This window comes from Tursiops truncatus, chromosome 16 (assembly GCF_011762595.2).
Source record: "Tursiops truncatus isolate mTurTru1 chromosome 16, mTurTru1.mat.Y, whole genome shotgun sequence".
NCBI classification, from domain to species: Eukaryota; Metazoa; Chordata; class Mammalia; order Artiodactyla; family Delphinidae; genus Tursiops; species Tursiops truncatus.
Window position 1 is genome coordinate 57,356,905 of NC_047049.1, and position 21,556 is coordinate 57,378,460.

The window sequence follows — 21,556 nt, forward strand, 5'->3', positions numbered from 1 at the left end:
TGATGGGAGGGGAAGCCTTCACACTCACCTCAGCTCTTCTGAAAACCTCATTAGTCCCTTGGTACCCCAGCTCTAGGATATTTGAGCCAAGAGTAGAAAAGTTGTAGGTAGAAGAAATGCCTAAGGCCCTGCTGGAGGTACAGCCCAGCACTAGTGATCTCTTTGTTCCCCCAGTAGGCAAGTGTGTTTGTGCGTAGCAAGGTTTCTTCCCTTGTCTTCTAACAGGATGACCCTCCATGACGAGTCTGTGTTTTTCTTCATTTAAGGTCCTGATGCCCCATGAAAGTTCTATGGATATGATATGTATATAGAAGTGGGCATTTTGGGGGTTGGAGGTAGGAAGTCACTGGGATGGGTGCCTTTTAAGAGTCAGGGCTGCTGCTACAGCTCCCATTTAGTAGAAAGCTACCAAGCTCATGAGGTTCAAATCTAGAAGCCAAAGTGTACCAGGGACAACTCCTTCACTGCCCTCAAAACAGCATCCATTTTCTCTGAGCTTCCAGCAATTTTATGAGACAAGCTACAAGGACACACCATTTGAATGAATCACTCGGCTCTCTGCAGTGCCGAGGACTTCATGTATAGTTAATTCAGATTAACTAGGTCCAGCTGACAAGAGTTGGTTTGAATCATAAAGCATATTAAAAGAAATTCAGTTTTATACCTTCAGGAATCTAGTGGAACTATGCTAATAAATTGCTTCTCAGTATAGGTCTTAAGGGAAATCTGTTTTAATGAACAGATGAGAATATTTTCTAATTCAGTCCATCAATTGTGTATACGGAAAGGATTACTTGTCAGGTGTTTAAGGCAACTTGAAATGCCTGCTCTTGTTTATATGGCAGGATTTCAGTTGAACAAACTCTGTGTTTATAAATGGTATAAAATAAACTATCCAACTTGTTATTCCTTCAAAATTAGTGAAGTCCCAATTAACAGAGCAATGAAATCAAGTTACTGTATTCAGGGACTTCCCTGGTGGCGCAGTGGTTAAGAATCCACCTGCCAATGCAGGGGACACGGGTTCGAGCCCTGGTCCAGGAAGATCCCACATGCTGTGGAGCAACTAAGCCCGTGTGCCACAACTACTGAGCCTGCGCTCTAGAGCCCGCGAGCCACAACTACTGAAGCCCATGTGCCACAACTACTGAAGCCCACGCACCTAGAGCCCGTGCTCCACAACAAGAGAAGCCACCGCAATGAGAAGCCCACGCACCACAGCGAAGAGTAGCCCCCGCTCACCCCAACTAGAGAAAGCCCCGCGCAGCAACGAAGACCCAACGCAGCCATAAATAAATTAAATAAATAACAAAAATAAAAGTTACTGTATTCATCACTCAGAAGGAACCACTCAGCTTTTGCATGGGCTATTCTTCCAGCTGGGGCAGGTGGCAGGGGGAATCCCTATTCTTTCAGATTTTGTAACACACATTTCTTCTTCTCTCCTTTTCTTCTACAAACATTTATTAAGCAACTAGTGTGTGTGAGACACTGTGCCGGAGGCTAATTAAAAATCAACAATTTCAGGCTTCCCTGGTGGCACAGTGGTTAAGAATCCGCCTGCCAATGCAGGGGACACTGGTTCGATCCCTGGTCCAGGAAGATCTCACATGCCATGGAGCAACTAAGTCCGTTCACCACAACTACTGAGCCTGCGCTCTAGAGCCCGTCCTCCGCAACGAGAAGCCACCGCAATGAGAAGCCCGCGCACCGCAACGAACAGTAGCCCCCACTCGCCACAACTAGAGAAAGCCTGCATGTAGCAACAAAGACCCAACGCAGCCAAAAATAAATAAATTAATTTAAAAAACCCAATCTCACAGTATAGAAAGGGAGACAAACATGAACAAGTATTGTAAAGTGCTGTCTGCGCAAGAATTGCTATATGAACAGAGGACAGTGGGGTTATGAAGGGATCAGATCACCCTGAGAGCATCAGGAAGGCCTCAGAGTTCAATGGATTCTTAAAAGTGGAGGATGTGTTTGTGTGGCAGACAAGGAGGGGAAGGGCAGCACATAAGGAAAGAATGCTCAGGCACGATGCAGCATGGCACATTCAGCAAACTGCAAATAATATGACAAGAATGGGAATTACAACAGATGGGATATTAGGGGAGGAGGTAGCAGGAAGAGGGGTTTTCTAGCAAGGCCAGTCTGGAGAGGTCAGCTGAGGCCAGGTCACAAGCTACCAGACAGTGCCTGCTCAGGTTCTACCTCCTTCATCAAATTACAAATGTGAAATGATAGACATATGGAGTCCAGATCAAGGGAAGCATGTGCTGGCCGTACTCAGTATTAGGCCCATGTCACAACTGGAATACCATATTTAGGATAATGATGGTGACAAACTAGAGGGCATCAATGAAGTGGAAGGGTAAATCTGGACCCTACTGCTTCACCTTGGCCACGGGCAGAAATCTTTCTCTAGTTGCGGCAAGCAGGGGCTACTCTTCATTGCAGTGCGTGGGCTTCTCATTGTCGTGGCTTCTCTTGTTGCAGAGCACGGGCTCTAGGCATGTGAGCTTTAGTAGCTGTGGCACGGGGGCTCAGTAGTTGTGGCTCATGGGCTCTAGAGCACAGGCTCAGCAGTTGTGGCACATGGGCTTAGTTGCTCCGCAGCATGTGGGATCTTCCTGGACCAGGGCTTGAACCCGTGTCCCCTGCATTGGCAGGTGGATTCTTAACCACTGCACCACCAGGGAAGTCCTAAATTTGTGATTTCTTAATTGAAAAAATTTGAAAGCATATTTGTTGGTGCTTTTAATTCCAGGCAAAGCCAAGCGACAATGCACCAGTGGCTCACCAGTAAGACTGCATTTAAAATACAACTGCCTCAGAGCCAAGACCAGCCTTGTGAAAACACACTTCAGGATGGCATGGAACTGGGTATTGACCAAGAAGTCTGGACAAACACACTCTGCACTCTTAAAGACGTAGAGCCAGGTCTTTCAAGACAGAAGACCAGTGTGAAGGGGCTTTAGAGATAAAATGTTAGGTATGTGGGTTATCTATTGCCACAGAACAAACCAAACCACACCAAAACTTAGTGGCTTAAAACAGTTTATGTCTATGACTCTGTGCATTGACTGGACAGTTCTCCTGGTCTCCCTCGGGCTTACTCATGCAGCTGCATCAGCTGGTGGGTGAGCTGGGGACTGGGCTCAGCTGGGATAGCTTGGTCAGCTGAGCCTCTCTCTCCTTTCAAGATCTTTCATCCCAGTCTCCTTCGTGGCACAGCAGCTTCAGCCAGCATCCCAAGAGGTGAAAGTGGTAGTCTCCTCAGTCACATAACAGCAATTCCACCACATTTTATTAATTAAAGCAAGCCACAAAGACAGCACCTACGAGGGCTGGGGAAATAGACTTTGTGTCTTGATGGATGGAACAGTGAAGTCACAGTGCAAAAGAGTATAGCGTCTACCGCAGAGGATGTGGTGCCACGGCAAAAACACCTGCATGATGTGGTGTGAGTGCAAAAGGGCTGAAAAACAAAGCAAGCCTTCCCCAGGCTCCTGACCATGCAGAGACAGAACACTGGAAAAACTGAGTGGCAGAGTGGCCAAACTTTTGCAGGTTCAACCAAAGCCTTCACAGAGTGCAATTTAGAGTACAATCTAGCAAAAAGCCTTGACAGAGGCCAGCAAGAGAGCAGGGCTTACTGCTCACCCACACACCCTAACTCTCCAACAGAACTCACTTTTAGGGAGGTTTGGTTCAGGAATGGTAATTTGCCAAGTAATAGTACAACCTTTTACTCCAATAATACCTTTTTTTTTTTTTTTAATATGTGGGACTTATTAACTCACTGCCTCCTTTCCAGTGCCTTGTGAAGTGAGAACAGGGACTCTTGTTCCTCTTTTAGAGATAAGGAAACTAAGGCCTGGAGGGACTACCCTCCAGTCCTCCAGAAGTTTGGCACAAGAGCCAGGAATCTCACAACTCCCTGTCAGGTCTCTGTCCCATGCCAGGGCATTATCCTTGTCCCTGCCACCTACTGAGACCTCCCTCTTCAACTCCCTTCTACAGAGGTGGTTCAGTCACTCCCTGGGGGTGTGATAGCATCAGCACCTAAGGCTCTGTGTAAATAAAGGGGACCTAGGTCCTCCATGCCATTCTGTGGGCAGAGGAACTGTCAGGCAAGAGCAGCTTTTCAGGGTTTTGGGAAGGTGACGTTCAAAACAGCCCTCCTCAACCTGCAGACTAAGCATAACTAAGGTAAGAGTCAAAGGTGGGTATCATTTTTCAGTTTCAAAGTACTTTTACAATATTAACTCACTGGATCCTTATAATCATGATGATGATGATGATGATGATATCTTACACTTAGGATGTTCCAGGTACCATTTTACATCCTTTGCATGTATTAACTCATAAATCCTCATAATAACCCTATGAGGGTAAGTACTATCACCAACTCAAAACTGAGAGACACTAAAAATAGAACTACCATACGACCCAGCAATCCCACTACTGGGCATATACCCTGAGAAAACCATAATTCAAAAAGAGTCATGTACCACAATGTTCATCGCAGCACTATTTACAATAGCCAGGACATGGAAGCAACCTAAGTGTCCAGCAACAGATGAATGGATAAAGATGTGGCACATATAGACAATGGAATATTACTCAGCCATAAAAAGAAACAAAATTGGGTTACTTGTAGTGAGGTGGATGGACCTAGAGTCTGTCACATAGAGTGAAGTAAGAAAGACAAAAAGAGAAAAACAAATACCGTATGCTATATTCCATATATATGGAATCTAAAAAAATATATATATATGGTTCTGAAGAACCTAGGGGCAGGACAGGAATAAAGATGCAGATGTAGAGAATGGACTTGAGGACACGGGAAGGGGGAAAGGTAAGCTGGGACAAAGTGAGAGAGTGGCATGGACATATATACACTACCAAATGTAAAATAGCTAGTGGGAAGCAGCCACATAGCACAGGAAGATCAGCTTGGTGCTTTGTGACCACCTAGAGGGGTGGGATAGGGAGGGTGGGAGGGAGATGCAAGAGGGAGGAGATATAGGGATATATGTATATGTATAGCTGATTCACTTTGATATAAAGCAGAAACTAACACACCATTGTAAAGCAATTATACTCCAATAAAGATGTTAAAAAAAACAACAACTGAGAGACAAAGAGGCTTAGTAACTTCCCAAGGTTAACATGACTAGTAAGTAGAGGAGCTAAGATTTGACTCCAGGCGCTTGGCTTCAGAGCCCATGTCCTTAAACCACTATACTATTCTACCTTCCAAATACTGTATATTATCATCCCATTACATCAAATGAGGAAACTGAGTCAGAGTGGTTTGATGACCTGCCTAAACTCACCCACAGTCCCACTACATCAAAACTAGGAGACAAAAAACAAAAAACAAAAAAAAACCCTAGGAGACAAAACCAATGTCTTTCCTCTGTAAGCCAAGACCTATTACAGTGTGACAGCTGAGGTTATCAGCCATTTCTATTTTAAGTAATTTTCCTAACAGGAAGAATTATAAAGGGTGAGAGGTGGAACCCAGAGTGGGAGGCCAAAGGCAGTACCAATTTTGAATCTATTCCAAAACATGCTACCCTACAGCTAGGGAAATGAAAATGTAATGCATTTTATACATGATGATATTTTCCTTGAGAAGACAATGGCCACCTTTAAGAATAGAAGCAGAGGAAGGATGAAGCTGTGAAAATGGGAACTCTCAGTAAACTGACCCCAGGAAAAGTGGTTTGGCAAAGGGAGGGCCCAGGGAGGTTATGCTCCTAGTGCCAATGTATGAAGGCACCAGGTAGCGTGCAGGGAGAAAGGACACAAACACATTACTTTGCCCCCAGATGCCACTCATCCCCATTCAACTACTGCCCAGGAAAAGGCAAACTTCCTCTTCCCTGCTGCCTAGAAGCCCAATCTGTTGCTTTCCATTTGGAGCCCTCCATGAGAATGCAGCTACCAATTCCCAGGACCTATCAAGTGGGATACCTTCTCCTCTGCCAAGCCCTGGTCCGCCCCAAGGTTTAACCCGAGTCCCCTGGGATGCTGCAACTCAGGAACTCCTGGCTTAGAGTAGCAGGGCTGTGCTAAAGGCTAGACTCTCTAGCTCTGGCCAATGAGAACAAACTATTTCATCAAGGCTAGGTCTCTCTTATTTCCAAGCCAATGCCCTTATCATCATTTCAGATATTTTCCCCGTAAGTGTCCTCAGTGGTCACTTAGGATTCAGAATACTGTCAATTGCTTTGTGAACTGGTAAGTTATCTGCTCTTGAATATCATGACAGAATGGGGTCAGCAGATCTATTTCTGGCCACCAGAGAAACAAGAGTTCAAGATGGAAAGGGGGAAGGATAAAACTGTCCCTGTTCACAGACAACAAGATTGACTATGACTATGCAAAAAATCCTAACGAATCTACAAAAGAACTTCTAGAACTAATACATGAGTTTGGCAATGTCACAAAAGATCAATATTCCCAAATCAAATGTATTTATATACACTAGTAACATACAATTGGAAAGCAAAATTAAAAGAAGAAATGGGGGGAAAAAAAGCTAAGCATGATGCTTACAAGCTTCAGTGAACTTTCACATCCACTTAAGAGGAGGAAACGAGCGAGCTTTGTGAACACCTACATTCTCACTACACCTGATTGTGAAATGCCCTTAGGGAAGGGCGCCCAGCCTTGTAGAAAGGGTCTTCAGGTGATTCTGATTGCCTCCAGATAGAGAACCAATTTGGAAGAATTTGCATTGCCTGGAAACCTGTTAGAAATGAAAATTCCTCCCATCAATGGAATCAAACTCAGGAGGTAGGATCTAATGAATTTTAACAAGCCAGGTGATTCTGATACCCACACTATACTTTGTTCAAAACAGCAACTTCCGCAGTTCATTCTGTGCCTAAGTGACAAAGGCACACAGGCTGCTGGAAGTTTGTAGCACCCTCTGCTGGTGCCCATCTGCAAAGGCCGACCTCTAAACTAAAAACAAGACACTCATAACTCTAGTTTGACAGCCTGTGAATTTTTTACTCAAGTGAAGAGAAGAAAACTCCGGTTTCCTATTACAGCCACTGCTGCTTCAATCCACTGTAGCTCATGGTGCATTCTCCTATGGCTCTGCTGCAGCTTTCATTTCCTTGTGCAACCTTCATTCATCTGGGCTCCTAATAAAGGACTCAAAAGAGCTTGTTGAAACTGTCTCCAAGGCCAGGCAAGTCGCCCCACACAGTAAGAGGTGGGTGAATGAGGCCTTCTCTGCCTTAGCCCAAGGGCAGTGTCATTTTGGCTACAACGGTGATGTGGTACGTGAGTCACTCCCCTACACAAAACCAAAATTTCTTACTGGCTTCCTATAACACTAGAAGCAAAATCTAGTCTTTACCAGGACCTTTGAAGCCTGCAGGATTAGAGCCCTGGCTACTTCTCTAAATTCATTTCCAATTACCCTTTCCCTTCTCACTCTTAAGCCAAGTTGGCCTCATAATTGTTTGGAGAACATGCCAAGCCTGCTCCAGAGGCCAGCGCAGTTGCTATTCCTTCCACCCCTAGATATCCACATGGGTCTTTCCTCATTTTATTCAGGCCTCTGCACAAAAGTCACCTCTGCAGGCCTTTTAGCGCTGTCAGGCAGCAAATGCTCCTCTCTCTTTCATCCTGTTTTCTAGAGAGAGAGAGAGAGAGAGAGAGAGAGAGAGAGAGAGAGTGTGTGTGTGTGTGTGTGTGTGTGTTATAAAGACAGCACTTTTGCTACCTAAAGGGTCAATTCCCACCAGCCAAAGATCACCAGGAACACACATTAGTCAAAGTTAGTTTTTAAAATTAAACTCCCTGTAGCAAGAGAGACTGAACACCATGGAGAAGAGTGGGGAATCTCAGAGGGTTTTAGGAGGGACCTGTACAGGATTTGGGCTTGTGTTAGGTGATGTTACAGAGTGTTCAAGAAAACAAGTGGGGTGCTATTCCGGATTGAGTGTTTTCAGAAAGCCTGGGCAATTCAGTATCTTAGTTACTAGTATTTTTTTTCTGGCTGCGCCACGCAGCATGCAAAATCTTAGTTCCCCCCACCAGGGATTGAACCCATGCCCCCTACAGTGGGAGTGCGGACTCTTAACCAATGGACCACCAGGGAAGTCCCTCTTAGTTACCAGTATTAATCGGGGGGGGGGGGGGGGTGTATTGTTATTTTTGTGTTGCATGGTGTTCATTCAGGCTTAATTATGACTGAAGATGGCCTTTCACAATCATGCAGAGTCCTCATCTGCTGTTGATATTCGGTAACATTAGGTTCAGTAGGGGAACACCACTGTAACTACGCTAGTTGACAGCTATCAGGGATGCTTTTTTTCTTTCTCATATATTTGTTTATTGTTTAGAAAGTAAGCTTCCTGAGGGCAGGGACTTTGTCACCAGTGCTTGGCATATAGTAGGTGTTCAATAAATGTTTGATAATTATTTTTTCAAAACATCTTTCATACCTCAGGTCCTACACATCTACAATACAGCCCTATATCTGGGACAGGTAAATTCGAGTCCTTGGAATGTCTCATAAGCGATGTCAGAGCCAATAGTAGCTGCTGGTAGGCAGACAGGTATTAACAGTTACATTTTATAGAGCTTTAAAACAAGGAGAGCAACTAGGTCCTCTGGACTCTCCCTTAGACTAGATGGCACTTAGCTTTCATCAGGGTTCAGGGAAGATAATTATCATGAAAAAACACTACTCTCCAATGACAAAAGATGGCCAAGTTGAAAGACTATGCTACAAATAAAATAGGAGAAACACTCCTCAATCTAATAATCATCTTCCTTTTCCCATTCAACATCTTATAGCCATATGGGTTTTTAACAAAATATACGACATAGTCTGTGATTCAGTTAGTCTTCCAGAAAGATTCACATGCTAATAAAGTTGTCACCATTCCACCATTCCCTTACCGCAATTTAAAAATAATTCTGCAGCTTACTTATGCAGAAAGGGAATTAAGATACCATCTTTAAACCTATCAAGTTGGCAAAAATACAAAAGTTCAGTAATACCTTATTTTGGCAATGATGTGGATCAACAGGCAAACTCATACATTGCTAGTGGAAAAATAAATTGGTACAACTTCTATTGAAGTCAATCTGACAATATCTAACGAAATTTAAAATGCACAAAGCCTCTGACAACAACTTTCCTTTTAGAAATTTATTCTACAGATAAACTTGCACACAGGCAAAGTAACATGTTATTTATCGCAATACTGTTTGAATAGTAAACAATCTAAATGTCCATCTCTCTGGGAATGCGTAATAAATTAGGACCTCTGTGCAGTGGAGACAACATTAAGAGAAAAGCTCCCCTTGACACTGGGGAGATGGCCTGGTACCATCATCGAGAACTCGATGTTGCTAGAAGCTGGCCTGGCACTCACAGCTAGGCCTTATTGTTTTCCTGTTGAACATAAAAAATTTCCCAGAACACCCCATCAGACAAGGAGATCTGTGACCATGACGGATCAGGACAAAAACAAGAATATTTAGTAATGCTGTCTGAACACAGATAAAAACACGAACATTACTGTAACTACAAACATGACCAAACATCCCTCTATCCTGGCTGATATGAGTGACTGCTGTAACAGCAGCACTTATGAATTGTAACATTAGCCTCAATTCATTCCTCCTGCCTTATTAAGATTTATTAAAATATGCAATCATAGAATTGCTCCAGCAACCTGAAAGTATCCAATCCACAGCAAATATGAGCTGCTTCCTTAAAACTTTCCCCCAAAACCAACTAATCCAAACCCCAATCTGGTAAGTCCTTTCCAACACACTGCAACTGAGATGCCCTATAATTCCCCATGGTGTGTGTTCTCCCTCACTGCAATGAGCAATAAACTCAACTCATTCAACTAAGGTGTGTCCCTAGAGGGGAAGGGATTGGCACATGTTAAGCAAAATAATCAAGGTGTAAAACCATGTTTATATGTGCACATATGTGTATACGCTACAACTTGTGTAAAATAATGTAAAAATAATCTTTAAAAAAATATATTTGTATATGCATAGAATAGCTCTGGAAAAACACACTCGTTAAAAATGGTTGTCTCGGGCTTCCCTGGTGGCACACTGGTTGAGAGTCCACCTGCCGATGCAGGGAACACGGGTTCGTACCCGGGTCCGGGAAGATCCCACATGCCGCGGAGCGGCTAGACCCGTGAGCCATGGCCACTGAGCCTGCGCGTCTGGAGCCTGTGCTCCGCAATGGGAGAGGCCACAACAGTGAGAGGCCCGCGTACCGCAAAAAAAAAAATGATTGTCTCTTGGAAGGAGGGCTAAAGGCTGGCGCACAGGGGTGGGAGAAGACTCTTCAGTATGTACAGTTTGTTACCATGTTCATGATTCATTTACTTGAAATTAGTAACTTTTAAAAAAGAGAGTAAGAATCACAGGCACCACTGTGGAATCAATAGTGAAGAAAGTTCAGAATCTTGCCTAGATATTTAGGCTTATCACATTTCTACATGTCTGCATGTGAGATTTCAACCATGTTGAAGTCCTCAAATTGCATCCTTACTGCCAAAATGCTCTCCAGCTAAGCCTCCAAAATCAGTCTTTGTGGAAAAATAGGATCAAATTTCATGTACTCTGACGTCTTATTAAAGGCAGCTGATTAGTCTGTATCAAAAAACCATTAGGTAGGCTCCCTGACCTCAGACTATACTACAAAGCTACAGTAATCAAAACAGTATGGCACTGGTGCAAAAACAGAAATATAGATCAATGGAACAGGACAGAAAGCCCAGAAATAAACTCATGCACTTATGGTCAGTTAATCTATGACAAAAGAGGCAAGACTATACAATGGAGAAAAGACAGTCTCTTCAATAAGTGGTGCTGGGAAAACTGGACAGCTACACATAAAAGAATGAAATTAGAACATTCTCTAACAACATACACAAAAATAAACTCAAAATGGATCAAAGAAATAAATGCAAGGCGAGACACCATAAAACTCTCTTAGACGAAAACATAAGCAGAACACTCTTTGACATAAATGAGAGCATATCTTTTTGGATCCATCTTCTAGAGTAATGAAAATAAAAACAAAAATAAACAAATGGGACCTAATAAAACGTAAAAGCTTTTGCACAGCAAAGGAAACCATAAAAAAACGAAAAGACAACCCACAGAATGGGAGAAAATATTTGCAAATGACGTGACCAACAAGGGTTTAATCTCCAAAATATATATATACAAACAGCTCAAGCAGCTCTATGTCACAATAACAAACAACCCAATCAAAAAATGGGCAGAAGATCTAAACAGACATTTCTCTAAAGAAAACATACCGCGTGGCCAAAAAACACATGAAAAGATGCTCAACATCACTAATTATTACAGAAATGCAAATGAAAACTACAATGAGGTACCACCTCACTCCAGTCAGAATGGCCATCATCAAAAAGTCTACAAACAATAAATGCTGGAGAGGGTGTGGAGAAAAGGGAACCCTCTTGCACTGTTGGTGGGAATGTAAATTGATACAGCCACTATGGAGAACAGTATAGAGGTTCCTTAAAAAACTACAAATAGAACTACCATACGACCCAGCAATCCCACTCCTGGGAATATACCCAGAGAAAACCATACTTAGAAAAGATACATGCACCCCAATGTTCACTGCAGCACTATTTACAGTAGCCAAGACATCGACAACCTAAATGTCCATTGATGGAGGAATGGATAAAGAAGATGTGGTACATATATACAGTGGAATATTAGCCATAAAAAAGAATGAAATAATGCCATTTGCAGCAACATGGATGGACCTACAGATTGTCATACTAAGTAAGTCAGACAGAGAATGATAAATACCATATGATATCACTCATATGTGGAATCCAATTTAAAAAATGATACAAATTAACTTATTTAGAAAAGAGAAACAGACTCACAGATTTCGAAAACAAACTTATGGTTACCAAAGGGGAAACATCAAGGGGAGGGATGAACTGGGAGCTTGCGATTAACATACACACACTACTATATGTGGAACAGATAACCAACCAATATTCTGTAAAAACCTATATGGGTAAAGAATCTGAAAAAGAATGAATATATGTATATGTATAACTGAGTCACTTTGCTGTACACCTGAAACTAACACAATAGTATAAATCAACTATACTCTAATTTAAAAAAAAAAACAAACATTACGTACAGGTATTTTCTTCAGAGTGTGATCCAGGGCTCTTAAGGCTGGAATATGAACAGGTAGGTCATGGTGGTTTTGTATTTCTGGCTCTCATGGGGAGCTCTGTGAGGTGAGAACATACAGCATTTAAATATCATGCTACTCCAGCAGAGGTCTTATAGCTGTCATCTGTCCTTTTTCTAAGTTACAGCTGAGGGTGATCACTGAGCTCCTCTGAGGCATTCTCTTACCACTGCATCTCCTCACGTCTTCACCAGAGTCAGCTTCCACTCCACTTAATGCCTGGCAGGTCAGCATTTCAACAGGTTAGGTGCACGAGCATAACAGAGACAATTTTGGGGCTTCCCTGGTGGCGCAGTGGTTGAGAGTCCGCCTGCCGATGCAGGGGACACGGGTTCATGCCCCGGTCTGGGAAGATCCCACATGCCGTGGAGCGGCTAGGCCCGTGAGCCATGGCCGCTGAGCCTGCGCGTCCGGAGCCTGTGCTCCGCAACAGGAGAGGCCACAACAGTGAGAGGCCCACGTATCGCCAAAAAAAAAAAAAAAAAAAAAAAACACAGACAATTTTGGATACAAGGTATATCATATCCTAGATTCATATGGCACCAGCCAGTAGCAGTTGGCAGCTCATTTGTTTGGTGTCTTGATCTTCCTCGGCTGGGGACAAAGGCCTCCTACAAACTGTGCCCAGTCCTGGTGCCCTGATCTACTATTTTGGGGTCGCTAGCCTTCCTTTCATCTCCAGTGATCTTCTGTGTACTTTCCATCATCTTTCCTCTCTCTTTTAGACTTAAACTTCTGCCCTTTACCAATTTCTGTTTTACAGAATTACTTATCCTGTCCCCACAATTTAGACCCTGGCAATAGGCATTCCCAATGCTTCCATTTAAAATAAAATCAAACACATATTCTGTCAACAGTTCCCTAACACACAAATAAATCCAATTTTTTCACATCACAGAGCCCTCTAAGCCTTTCATCACAGCCTAGTGAATTTATCCATCAGGGAGAGCTAGGTTCAAGTTTCACATGCTTAGTGAATTCTTCTTGCATCCTCAGTCCCCAGTGAGCCCTTCCTCTCCCAAGCTACTATTAAATGAAGAGAGTGAATTTGTCTATTGCCTCAGTGGTTTCCAAACATTTACCTCCCCTAACCTCAACCCTGTTTTCAAAGGGAAAGCCTACTAGGAAAGCCAAACATGTAAAACACCAACTCTGGATGAAAATGGTACAAGCTCCAAGTCTCTTCCCCAACCCCACAAGATGTTCACCCAGACGGCTTTAAAACTACTGCTCTATTCTGCCAATGAATGTTGCCAGTTCCATTTTTTAGGTCATCTTCCCTGCTAGATTATTAACTCCCTGGGAGTGCAGGCCCTGTGTTTCTGACCTAAATTCAACTAATATTTCAGCATTATAAACCAGGTACTGAGCCATTAAGGCCACAGTACTTTCATAATCTGGCCCTTAACACAGCTTATGAGGTAGGCATTTCCCCCTACATTTTACACATAAGGTTAAGTGGAGCTGGAAGAAAAGACCCAATTTAATCAGCAGCAGAGCTGCAACCCATACCTAGGTCCTCAGAGTCTAAATCCACCACATTTTCTATTCCACAAAGCAGCCTCTCAGTCTGTTTTGGACTATTCTTTTCCAGAGCTCCCGAGAGAGACCAGCTGGTGCCAGCACCAGAGAGGCTACAATTAGTAGTGATCACGAAGACAAATTCAGTTATGAATTAATAAACTCATAGGGCCCTGTGACAATACTTAGTGTTCTCACTATTCCATGGCTCTGGGCTGCTGGGCTACCCCTAACAACTGTTTTCTTTTCCTGTTCATCATTATCTCCAAAGCTAACCTGACAGGATGATGGCATCTTTCTACAAAATTTACAATTAAAATAAACCCAAAACCAATAAACAAAAACTTTAATGTGCCCAGGAATAAGCAGCTATTTGCTTTGCTTCCCTTTCCTCCTTCTCGACTTCATCTATAATTATTCTTATACCATCATGAAGATTACCTTTCTCTCCTAGTTTACAGAAGAGAAAGGAGAAAAGGCAAATGGCTTATCAATAGACAACCAAGAATTAGTAAATGCCAGGGACCAGGTATACATTAGGATTTAAAGTTGCAGGGCCCAATCATTTGCAAATGATAAAAATTCACTGCATAAAAAATAAACCAGCTGTATTAATAATGGAAAGGCATTTAAATAAGAGACTACAATCCAACTTTCAAATGTTTTATTTTTAGTGTTTTTAAACATTTTAATACAACAAAGATATAAAATAATATATATTAGTGAAATCTGGATTTAATTTAGAATCAAGATATTTACTTATATACAACACTGTGCTTCAAGGTATGGCTACCACAGGAACTTTCACATCTTCAAGTAATACTAGTATCTCTGCAGATTGGGTGACATTTAGGTAGCATTCTTAAAACAAAACATGCCCACTTTAGCCCAAGCTAATTTTGCTTCCCCCATTAAGTACCAGTTTCCACTCCCTTTGTTTCATATCAGAAATACTTCAACTGTCTTAACAATCCATAGATTCTTTGAATAAAAAATTATTAAAATTAAGCATTTTAAAGATGATATTACTAACTGTTAACATTGCTTGGCTAGTTCAGACAACCCAGTAGTTCAGATTGAAACAGCCCTGAAATAACAACAAAATTAACATAGTATTCCTTCTCCTTCCATATTAGGCACAAAGTTCCCTTATGCTTAAACGTGGAGTACACTGAATAAAATCCTTTGGTCAATTTAGGGTAGAACATATTCTAAAAAACCAACTTTTTGGGGAGCTGGATTATAGATTTCACAGATGTTTTCATTGAACTTGATGCAAAATAACTCGCCATATTTTAGATACTTGAAATTGGTGGCATTTGCTGGGGGTGAGGGATAGGTGAGAGGGGAAACAAAACCTACTTCCATAGTAATTTCAGCCATTCAAAGCTACTCAAAGACAGAGAAAGAAAATACCCTCAACCTCTTTCCTTTCTCATTGCTCACCTGTAGCAGTCTGACTTCTGGTGTTATTAAGAATTTTCCTCTACAGCAGTGTGGGGTAATTCAGATTAAAACATTTTACAAATGCAAACTGTCTTAACTGCCAAAGTAAAGATGGCATTAAAGCTGACATGCTTTGTTGGCTCTGAAACTATCTGAATGAAACCAATACTGTTTAAGAAAGCCATGGGACTATCGTAAAAAAAGAGTTTTCCTGTCTCAAATGCCTAAATACCGTAAAGAACTGACAAATGTCTATTACCATAATTACTTTTAGTAAGGGGTAACTTAAGTCTACAAGAAGACTATCAAAGAATTAAACTTATTAGATTAGAGAGTTTAAAAAAGAATATGGTTAATGTTCTCAAACATTATGGAACAAGAATCCTTAAAAAAAAGTTTACTATGAAACTGATGATGAAATTGCTTTTTACTAATACCATCAAAGCAGGTTAGTGTTATGATTATGACTTTGAATATATAAGTAACACATTCCAAACAGGTTTCCTTAGAACACATGGTTTCATATCAGCTATAAAAGGATGTGATGCCTCTGTCCTTATAATTTACAAAATTATAAGATTTTTAGAATTCTAAGTAACAACACTCAGGCAGGTACAGGGTAGGGAAGAATGCCATGTGCAGTGTCAGAGTCACACTATCAGCAGGTCTCTAGCATGGGGTTCTTCCTGTGAACAGTCCACACTTATTTAACTGACTGGTTCCATGGCTAAGCTCATTGCTTTCTGATTTAAAGGGATACTAATAAATAGATCTAGCATATGGAAGTTGTATTTTTATTCTAGCAATTCTGGCCACAGAGAACTATGGAGAAAATAGGCATGTTGAGAATTCTGCAGCCAAAAAAGGTTTCTCCCAAATTATCTGGTGATAATAGCAAACTTGCCTTCTTCTAAACCTGATTAGAAACTTCAATTACCCTTCAGTAATGCTGCTCTTCATGGGATTAAAAAAAAAAGAAGAAAGGAAAAAAAGAAAAAAACAGGTAACGCTGCCCCTAGGAAGACAGAAATTGCATGGAGGACTTTCAGGATAACCCCCAGTTTGCATCCCCAAACAAAAAACCTTGGTTCCTTCTATACTGAAATCTCAGTGTTTAATGATGTAAGCCTCTCACACGTTTCCAACTGTAGACAAGGTAAAAAATATGTAGATCTAAGGCATGTAGCTTCTCTACCTAGCCATATTCACACCCAAAATGTATATCCTACCTTCAATATGGTTTTAACAAGAAAAAAATACAAAGACAAAATCTGGAAATTTCTGGACAAAACAAAAAGCAACAAAACTATAGGTTTTATATTAAAAAAAGAAATGGAAAAGAATTTTGTCTCAAAGTTTTCCAAGGAAGAGACCTGGAGATGATTAATATATGTAAACAATGCCCTGTAATAGTTATAACAATAAATTATAAATCTAGCTTACCTTTTCCTCAAAACAGATATGATAAATGTAAGTGTGGGAAGTTATTTTACAATCCTCATTGCAGTCTGCTATTAGGCACTCTCAGTATCAATAAGTCTGCAAAGTTAGTTGCAATTTTTTTTTTCTATTTTGTTCTAGAATAAAATCCACACGAAGGAAAGAAGATTGATGTTAGGAAATTTACCATTAAGTAGCTATTCAACATTCTTGACTTAATGTTGCCATGGATTTTTTTTCAAACATTTTCCCAAAAGCCAACGCCAGTCCCTCCCTAGCTAAATTCAGTCCTCTTCTGTCATCTGGAAAAAAATGGGAGTTACATATCTTTTGACCTCAAGGGTCAAAGACTCTAACTGCATAGGAAACATCCTTCACCCTTCATGATTATGCAATTTCCTTAGATGAAATGTTGGCATTTTCATCCCCAGCATGTAAAAGAATCAACAATTATTGAAGATGTTACCAGATTCTAAAGTATGAGATTTAAAAGCATAATAAAACGTAAATTGCCTTGTGCCATTTTCTCAAGTGAAAAATAAAAAATAATGTTCAGAGTACACCCAAATTGGGATCACTCAGCACTAGCTGCAACTTGTTTGCATTATATTTGTTTCCTGCCCAATCCATTCATGCTCCTCTGTAGCTTATATGGGGTAGGAATATGACTCAAAGTGCAAAAATAAAATATTTCACCATTTAAGGAGCAGGTTTCTGCTAAGTGGCCTAATTTTAGACCTCAATATGCCAGCACCTTTTTAACTCCTTGTTTTAAAACAGAATGTAAAAGCTACACAGTTAATATTCCAAGTGGCTAACCTCATCAGCTGGGGTTCAAAGTCTAATTCTAGAACCAACCTACTCTCAAAACTACTGTACAAAATCATTAAAAGTAAAGTGACAAATGTAATCACAGAGGTCAAATTACTTAAGGTACTAAATTTCTAGTGTTGTAAACAGCAACTAAGTTATATCACTCCTGACTGCCAAATTAAAACTAAATAGAAAGAATGTATGTACACAATTGTTTTAAAAATAAAAAACAACAAAACCTTTTCATATCCAAATATGTCTGAGATGGCTTAGTTCTGATGGCCAAGAATGAGAAATTTCAAAAACCAAAAAGTTACACAATGCCTGCAACCTGTTATAAACTTCAGAAAGAGAAAAATTTGCATGCATACCTCCCTACTTAAGGACACAGAACTTTAACATCTGATAAAACACTCCATTATTTTGCTCATTAAATAACACCATTAAAAAGCATAAAATTGGGCTGTCATCTGTCTAGCTAATAGTCATAGCACAAAGTTATTCCAGGTACTTTCATCACTAAAATTAAGCCAATTTTATTTTTATGGATGCAGCCATTTTCCCCTCATGCATACTTACTGATGATCATACTGAACCCTCAGAACAAAATAGGAACTGCACCTTTTGTTGATTTTGGTGAAAAATACCAGCACTATATTTGTACTCTGTCACCTTATGTATGGCCCCTTTCATTCTCTTCTTGTTTCAGGGATCCTGGTATATTCAGTATACTTTTCTTAAGGATGGTTCAGAAGGGAAAAATTAATTTGTTAGTAAAAAGGATCACTTTCCAGAGTTGCGTTTTTTAGAAAGACACAGAGATTAGTTCAAAGAACAAGTACTGCTCACTTGGTAGGGGTTTTTCGTTTGAAGAAAATAAGGAGCTTAAAAAATTATTATTATTATTTCTTGACTAGAGTCCTACTGGAAATTTAAAAAAAAATCTTTCAACCAGCAAATTGCTTAAGTTGATTTGCTTAAGCTCAATAGGTAAAGGTAAGAGACTGACTTCAATCATAACATTAAGTCTGCCTAAAGAGAAGGGGCAGAAGACATCTACTTAAGCTTTCTGTTCAAACAGATACCTAAGGACTCTTAATTATTCTTTCTTGCTTGCTATAATCACAGCCTTGCTCAGGACAGGGAACTTTACTTTGTCAACATACAGGCCAAAAAGCAAGACATCCAGGAACAACCTAGGGGGAGAAAGCAAAGTTACTCACTTTCAACAACGACTGTATATTTAATCATGAACACATTACAAAGACAGTCTTCATCCAATTAGTCTTTTCATTATTGCTGGTTTTGAAAATGGCCAACAATATTCATTTGGGACTGTACCATTAACATTGCATTCAAAAAAAGAAAACATGGGAAACCAAATTCTTGCTCTCCTACTCTGCTGATATGCTCTGGTATTGGCTAGAGTATGGTAGTACAAAAAGAGTCTCGTTGTGATATAAAAGGCAATAAACACATCAATGGAATAATGTTCATGGGCAGCCAAAATGAAGAAGATTCCAAAGAGGTTGAGAACCCAGGATAAAGTGTGCAAGAAATTCCAGCTTCTTGGTGTATCTGGGAAAAGGACAGAAAGATCATTTTAAAACCACACTTCTTCCAGTGTTTCTCAGTCATATGTTTCTTCCATCAGCCTGTTTCTCCCATTCTTCACAGAATTTGATGCCCTTCCCACAGCCTCCTCTGCAGCTAGTCAGTTGATATGCATAGAAGCACTAAAGATACTTACATTCAGTGACAAAGAAATTCAGCATAGTTAGGACGACTGTGTGGCCACTGAACATGTAATCTCCACAAGTGTGAACGCCAGTTAGGGTCATACCAAAGCCACTCCAAATGGCAAAGGCCCGGTGTAATTTCTCCCATACACTGCCATATACCTATAAAGAAAGCTAAGAATTAGTGCTTCACATGCTTAGGGCAGCAGAGGCTCCTACCACTCCCATTGAAATTCAAAGGCTGAATGACTTAGAAATAAGATCTAAGCAAAAGCAACCAGACTCCCAGTCTAATTAATTCCAGACACCAAGAATGGGTGGTCAAAGCTTGGCTGTACTCAGAACTATTTTGGTAATTTAATGAAATCAATGCAATTCAAACTTCTCTACTTGGAGTTCCTTTATAATGAAAAGGTTACTACAACACAAAACTATTTCCAAGTTTTATACCCTATAATACAGTAGTATTTGCTTGGCTGTTCTTGTCAATAAGAAACAAGCTATGACAGCGACAATGGCTACCATTCAATATCCACTCTCCCTTCTTCACTGGTAATAGAATCTAAAATTTATTTGAAGAGGCAATGAACTCAACTAAAACATTGCATTTCCCACCCTCCCTTGCAGCTAGGTGTCGCTACGTGACTAAGTTCTGTACAATAAGATGTAAGTGGAAGTGTAAAAGATTTCTGGGAATGCTACTTATAAACGAAAGAGACAACAGCTTGGAGGAAGTCTTTTCTACCTTTCCTTCTTCTAGCCTACAACTCAGACATGATAGCTAAAGCTCTAGCAGTCATCTTGGACCACAAAGTGGCTTTGAGGATGCAAGCCAAGTGTTAGGACAGGAGAGCAGAAAGACAGAAGAATCATGGATTTTTGATGACTCCATACATTTATCACACTTGACCTTGATGGAGTACCTACTTTCAGACTTATGAGAGAGAATAAATCATTGCTTGTTTATTAAACTATAGCCACCGCGAAGTTCCTGTTATTAGTAGCCAAACCTAATCCAACTCCCACGCATAAACTTAAAAAAGCAATCCATTTTGAGCAAGAGTTTGAGTAATGGTCACTTTTTTTAAAAAGGCATTTAACACATAATAATATAAAAAACTGCTGCAATTTTATGTGCATTTACTATGTGCAGCATGCTGCTATATGCTTTTATGTCATTGCATTTAATTTCCACAAAAATCCTATGAACTGATTCAACTGTGCAGATGAGGAAACTGGCTTTAGAGAAATCACACAGCTAGTAAGTAACGTAATAATAAGAGGTCACACAGCTAGTAAGTAACGTAATAAGGATGTGAACACAGGGCATCCAATTCCAAAGCCCTATGTCTTAAAGAACAAAAGAAACAATCTTATTAGAATCACTATTTCATTAGAAATCTCACCTGATTATACACTACCCAGGCTTTCCCTTTCTGCCTCAGTTGATGGTAGGGAGAGAAATTCATTATTAGAGAAAAGGAAAGGGAAGGTACTAAAATATACATGGTTTGGTTCTTTCCATGACCTCTAATGAGAATAGGGTTAGAGATATTACACTTGTGAAGGTAAAAAATCAGGCAGAGAAGAACAGAGATTGCTAGGAAAATGTCTCAGCCAAGGACAGGAAACAAGTGATGTCACGCAAAAGAAAGCAATAATTACACAACACTGTAAATCAACTATACTCCAGTAAAAATTAAAAAAAAAATACTGTATCACAAAAAAAAGGAAAGCAATTATTGCCCAATTACTCAAGTCTCCCCATCCTTTCCAAGCTTAAAATGTCCCAAATATCCTTTCAGAAAAATAAAAATTGAAACACAGCACAACAGAATGAATTTAGACACTTTGATGAGAAATTTGCTCTAAGTGTTTCTTTTCTTAAGGTGGTTCCATTGTCTAATTTCAAAAACAGGCATGTTCTTGGTTCTGTCTCCAAACCTACTACTTCTGGGAGTGAGATTTCAAGCAATTACTTTATTACAATGAAAATGCCCTACGGAGTTCACTGTAAGGGATTTGATTGCTAGTTAATATCACCTTAACTATCTAATTTTAATGACTGCTGCAAATACAGGTCAGTAAGTAGGTTATATTATAATTCAAAGCAATTAACAGTAGTTAGGGCAGATTTGAATAAATATGTCCACATAAAACTGATAATAAAAAACAGTCATTAGAGACAGAAAAAGGGCTGTCCATACTATAGTGGGATGGTATCTAATTTATTTATTTATTTTTTATAAATTTATTTATTTTATTATTTTTGGCGTGATGGGTCTTCGTTGCTGCGCATGGGCTTCCTCTAGTTGCAGGGAGTGGG

The 21,556-nt window shown here is 40.3% G+C and overlaps 1 protein-coding gene across 3 annotated transcripts in view; it reads right to left on the reverse strand.

Moving 5' to 3' along the window:
* LOC101323812 (non-selective voltage-gated ion channel VDAC2) overlaps positions 1-21,556 on the reverse strand; it is an 86,711-nt gene that overhangs the window by 25,706 nt on the left and 39,449 nt on the right. The gene's annotated exons all lie outside the window — the stretch shown is intronic.